Genomic DNA, 6,000 nt, shown 5'->3' with positions numbered 1-6,000 from the left:
CCCAACTGGTGAGTCGTGACATAAAAGTGGATTGTGTGTCATTTTCAGTGAGTCGCAGTCAGATGTGTGTATGAAAAAAAAAAAAGTTTAGGGAGAAAAAAATCAAATTGTGGCAACAAAACCAGATATTTTTAGTCATTTTTCTAGTGACTATTAGGGAGTATTTTAGCAAAAGGCAAACCGACTAACAAGTTGGAGGAGGACTCAGGACAGACATGGAAATATATTTTTTAAAAATCTAAATGGGGCAACAAAACCTGATATTTTCAGCCATCTTTCTGAAAACAAATACAGAAATGTTACTATTTTTTTCTGGAAACAAAACCAGATGCTTTAGCTATAGCCATTTTTCTGGTGACAAAACAAGATTATTTTAGTCAAAGTCCCACCGATTAACAAGACAAGTCTACTGTGCTATTTTTCTGTGAAATAAACATGAATGATTTAAAGATTTGACTCACGACTTGATGATATGGAAAAATGCTTTTCTTCCTGAAGATAAACCATTTGAGAAGCACTCAACTCACTCATCATTGATGCAGTACCAGCAGACAATAACCAACATTACCCAGTGGGCACAGAGACGTTTAATTAACGTTGAAACAACGTTACTTTCCCGTGTTGAAACAACGTTCGATTTGGGTTGAAAATGAAAGTTGGATCAACGTTTAAATACCGACATTGAATCAACGTTAATGTTTCAATGTTGATTCAACTTTCAGTTTCTACCTAACAGAGACGTTTAATCAACGTTGAAACAACGTTGCTTTCCCGTGTTGAAATAACGTTGGATTTGGGTTGAAAATGAAAGTTGGATCAACGTTTAAATACCGACGTAGAATCTACGTCAATGTTTCAATGTTGATTCAACTTTCAGTTTCTACCTAACAGAGACGTTTAATCAACGTTGAAACAATGTTACTTTCCCGTGTTGAAATAACGTTGGATTTGGGTTGAAAATGAAAGTTGGATCAACGTTTAAATACCGACGTAGAATCTACGTCAATGTTTCAACGTTGATTCAACTTTCAGTTTCAACCTAAGATCAACCAACCAATTATCAACGTAATATCAACCAATATATAAATGTAATTAAAGACAACAAAACATAGTGCATATATAGCTCCAGGCTGAATCCTGTTAATGCAAAATTAAAATTAGGTAGAAAGAAAATGGAGAATGTCATTCGATATAATTATTTATTTAGCCTGTGATCCCCATCCTATTCCTCCCTTCCGTCCAGGGGCATATTCCAGTTTATTTTTTATGGCATAATGGACCATCGTTTCGGTCCCCTTCTGGGTATCCAAGACACTAGCTGTAAACAGGCAAAAAGAATACAAATTAATTAAGGGTGCATGTGATTTACCCCAATCAAGTTAATGTAATTATTAAACACACGCACAAACTCACCTGTGACTACATCGAGCAGCTTCGTCTCGGCAAAGCTATTTTTTCCCCCCTCTCCCCTTCATGTTCAGATTGGACATTATTTCATTTGTCATGAGCCTGAAATTGAACACGCAAGTCATACATGCAGGCCAAAAAGTACGGAATTTTGCTTTATTATAATTCCCGATCTAGCACTCATAGATTAGAATTTGGGTCTTACGTCGCCTATTTTTAATATATATAAAAAGAAAGAGGAAAATACCTGTCCATGATGGTGCTTAAACAGCTCTTTAAGTTATATTCACCAATCTTTGAGAGCCTGGCTGTCTGCAAATATACAAGAGAATGGGTTTAGCATACACTGGGGGAAGAAGCTGGCAAACACATACATATACATTCAAGTATAGGGCCTGTTTTATTTACACGTGTTTTATCTACACGATTTCATAACCTGAAATTTCTATCTAAATACAATAATATTTCCGATGTAAAAACAGCTACACAATTATAATGTTATAATTACTTACCAGCAAATCTTTCTTGCTTGGTTGAGTTTTTATCGACTCTTCAAGGTCGAGTAGTTCCTCCACTGTCTCCAATTTCTGCACATGGAAGGACAGTTTTATCAAAAAATTATCCTTTTTGGTTTTATATGTATCATAGCAAGTGTACTGTGTTGTTCCATATATGCATAAACTGAAATCATTGGTACATTGCCTTGCATTAACGTTCTGCTTTTCAATTACCGGTAATGGTACATGTACGTAGACTTAGGGGCGGACCAGATGAAACGTGGGGGAGGGTATGTTTTTTTTGGGAAAAAAAGAGATTGTTTAGCAAAAACTGAAAAATAAATAGTTTGTTCTCCTGACGTATATATATATAAAAAAAGTTTGCTCCGGTAAGCTCTACAAAAAAAAAAAGCTGGTTGCCTTCTTGTGCCAAGAGAAAAAACTTTGTACCCCCCAAAAATTTCTGCGCTCTGTGCAGTCTTTTATTGTCAATCATAAAATATCTTTCAACAAAATCTGTCTGGATATTTTATTTTCATATATTTTATTATACATGTTGGCCAACAGGTCAACAGTGAAACCATTTGGAAGTTTCAATACTTGACAAAAGCTCTTGTAATAGCAGTACTGGCCTTATCAGTAAAATAAAAAAACAAGTAAAGACCATAGCATTTAATATTACATGGATCCTTTTATGGGCGACCCGTGGACTTGCCTTTTGAGACAAAGCCTTGCTAACAAGTCAAACTAATTAAAAAGTACCTGTACTTAAAATAAACTGGCAACATTTTAAATAAACATTAAAATGAGCCAGAAAAACCTAACTGCCATCCAGACGGGTGTTTTGAAGATCAAAATCAAGAGGAAGTAAATCAATACAGTGACTGGCACGGCTGTAAAGGGTACAGAACAAAAAAAAAATTGTTTGTTTTGTGTTAGCCTGGAAAAACATTTGTTTGCTTTTGGGCAGGTGGGGGAAAAAATTGTTGTCTGCTTGGGGAGAAAAAAAATGTTTGCTCAGGTCCAGTTTATACAGTCAAAATAAACGTTTTCCTGCAACCCTCTTGTGAAAGGGCCGAAATTATATCGATATAAATAACCAGTATTATCTCAAGGTACAAACCTGAATCTTTATGGACGTCGATGGTTTTCTTTGCAGTGAAATAGTTCGATTTCCAATTCAAATCTTCGCTCTTAGTCTTGCTTGCTGTACTGGAAAGGAAATACTTCAGCACGCATGCGCACAAGCTTGGCTTTTAGTTCACGCTGCCATCAAGCAGCGGTTTCGTTGAAAACGGGCGCAAATGGCCGATGCGCGCAGAATGTTTGGCAAGTTGAATTGTACATGTTGAAACGACGTTGAAAAGACGATGTCCCCCAATGATGAAAACAAACCAGATTTGCAACATATGGTGTGGTGGGGTCAGTTGGTTGTGATTTGGTTGGGATATGGTTGAGTGACGTCGCGACATAATTTCAACCTCACCTCGACGTTGAACTAAGGACGGGTGCCCACTAGGTATGTTTCATGTTCATTGGAAATTCCCCCGACAGCTCGTACAGCAAATGAATATGTTTGTCTTGATACAAGGAATAACGTTAACTAACTGAGCATCAACTTAAGACAATGATGTTGCCTAGCTAGCTAGGACTTCACTTACATCTCTCATTCCTTGTTTCTTCTCTTCTGCGGGCGAATAACTTTCTTAAATCCATCTAGGAGTTACAGTTTGAGTCAAATCAAAATCAAAATAATGTAATTAACAAATTGTTGTTGGCTAACGTTACCTACCTCACGCAGTGATTCTCATCCTCTCTCTCTCTCTCTCTCTCTCTCTCTCTCTCTCTCTCTCTCTCTCTCCCTCAACGATCCACACGTGAATAAATTACCATATTAACTAGCCATGTGCTGATTGTTTCGTTGAGTGAATACAGTAGCAATCAATTACCATACTAACTGGTATGTGCGCTGTTGTCTATGTTATGTAGACTTAAAATTCTGAAGGGTTTTTTTTTTATTGGTGAAATTTTTACTGGGGCACTGCAGATCAACAGTGGGGCACGTGCCCCAGGAAATCTGTCTGGCGACGCCCCTGGTCTGTCCACTAGTTGTTGCACTGTACATGTTTGAATAACACCACTATCGTTTAAAGTATTTAATTGTGTCTGTCCTACTCTCTCCGAGTCGTAATCTAGACTTCTGATTATTGAGAACTTCTTCTATACTAGCTAAAGTACCTGCTACATTAAGTTAAAGTACCAATTATCGTCACACACACACTAGGTGTGGTGAAATTTGTCCTCTGCATTCGACCCATCCCCTTGTTCACCCCCTGGGAGGTGAGGGGAGCAGTGAGCAGCAGCGGCCGGGAATCAATTTTGGTGATTTAACCCCCGATTCCAACCCTTGATGCTGAGTGCCAAGTAGGGAAGAATGCTGGTATGAGCTTTTAAACACAACCCGTTAACTGCTGCCAATTAAATGGTGAATAAGATACTCTATAGGGTTCACATGTTTATAAATCTGACTGTGATGAAGTCAGTGCCTCACCAGCCATGAACCTCACCGCACGTCACTGGTATGGGGTATCGGACTGTCTGATTGTGGTGGTCCGCTCCCTGTATGATCAGTGTCAGAGCTTGGTCAGTATTGCCGGAAGTAATTCGGACACGTTTCCAGTGAGGGTTGGACTCCGCGAAGGCTGCCCTTTGTCACCGATTCTGTTAATAACTTTTGTGGACAGAATTTTTAGGCGCAGTCAGGAAGTTGAGGGTATCTGGTTTAGTGGCTGCAGGATTAGGTCTCTACTTTTTGCAGATGATGTGGTTCTGATGGCTTCATCTGGCCAAAATCTTCAGCTCTCATTGGATTGGTTCACAGTCGATTGTGAAGTGACTGGGATGGGAATCAGCACCGCCAAGTCCGAGTACATGGTTCTCGCCCAGAAAAGGTTGGAGTGCCATCTCCGGGTTGGAGAGGAGATCTCGCCCCAAGTGGAGGAGTTCAAGTAACTCAGAGTCTTCTTCACGACTGAGGGAAGAGTGGATCGTGAGATCGACAGGCAGATCGGTGCAGCATCTTCAGTAATGCGCACATTGTGGTGAAAAAGGAGCTGAGCTGGTCGATCAATGTTTCCATCCTCACCCATGGTTCATGAGCTTTGGGTTATGACCAAAAGGACAAGATCACGGGTACAAGCGGCCGAAATGAGTTTCCGCCGCCGGGTGGCGGTGATCTCCCTTAGAGATAGGTTGAGAAGCTCTGTCATCAGGGAGGAGCTTAAAGTAAAGCCGCTGCTCCTCCAAATCGAGAGGAGCCAGATGAGGTGGTTCAGGCATCTGGTCAGGATGCCACCCAAACGTCTCCCTAGGGAGGTGTTTCTGGCACGTCCGACCGGTAGGAGGCCACGGGGAAGACCCAGGACACGTTGGGAAGACTATTTCTCCCGGCTGGCCTGGGAACGCCTCCGGATCCCCTCGGGAGGAGCTGGACGAAGTGGCTGGGGAGAGGGAAGTCTGGGCTTCCCTGCATAGGCTGCTGCCCCCGCGACCCGACCTCGGATAAGCGGAAGAAGATGGATGGATGGATGGATGGGTGGAGTCTTTATAAGCCCTTCACATAGTTTTTACAAACGCTTTGGTGTCTCACTGTCTCACGGATTACTTTAATTTCTGCGTGGACGTGACCTGCCCTGCTAAGAATGTTCGGTGTTACCCTAATAACAAACCCTGGGTAACACAAGAGATTAAAGCTGTCCTCAACAAGAAGAAAGCTGCCTTCAGGAGTGGAGACAGGGAGGCAATGAGAGCGGCACAGCAGGAGGTGAAATGACACGTGAGGGAGGCTAAGGACAAAGAAGAAGCTGGAGCAGAAGCTGCAGCAGAACCACATGAAAGAGGTCTGGGAAGGTGTGAAAACCATCACAGGCCACAAGACAAAGACCAGAGCTGTTGGGGGGACAATAGAGAGGGCCAATGAGATGAATAACTTCTTTAACTGGTTCAACCAGCCCGTGTCCTCTCCACCCCCACTCCCCATCGCAGCCACCCCCTCTTCTTCTCCCCTCAACGCACCTCCCCCCCCAGCCATGGCAGC

The 6,000-nt window shown here is 41.7% G+C and overlaps 1 long non-coding RNA gene across 1 annotated transcript; it reads right to left on the bottom strand.

Moving 5' to 3' along the window:
* Nucleotides 1–1,205: 1,205 nt before the first annotated feature.
* LOC133561439 (uncharacterized) lies at nucleotides 1,206–3,114 on the bottom strand. Its single transcript, XR_009808696.1, has 5 exons — nucleotides 3,028–3,114; nucleotides 1,920–1,994; nucleotides 1,655–1,719; nucleotides 1,414–1,509; nucleotides 1,206–1,318 (listed from the first exon to the last, which is right to left on the bottom strand). It is a non-coding gene; the product is annotated as an uncharacterized LOC133561439 (long non-coding RNA).
* Nucleotides 3,115–6,000: the final 2,886 nt, after the last annotated feature.

Source organism: Nerophis ophidion, linkage group LG11 (genome assembly GCF_033978795.1).
Source record: "Nerophis ophidion isolate RoL-2023_Sa linkage group LG11, RoL_Noph_v1.0, whole genome shotgun sequence".
In the NCBI taxonomy this organism is placed as follows: domain Eukaryota; kingdom Metazoa; phylum Chordata; class Actinopteri; order Syngnathiformes; family Syngnathidae; genus Nerophis; species Nerophis ophidion.
This window is presented reverse-complemented; position numbering and strand designations above follow the sequence as displayed.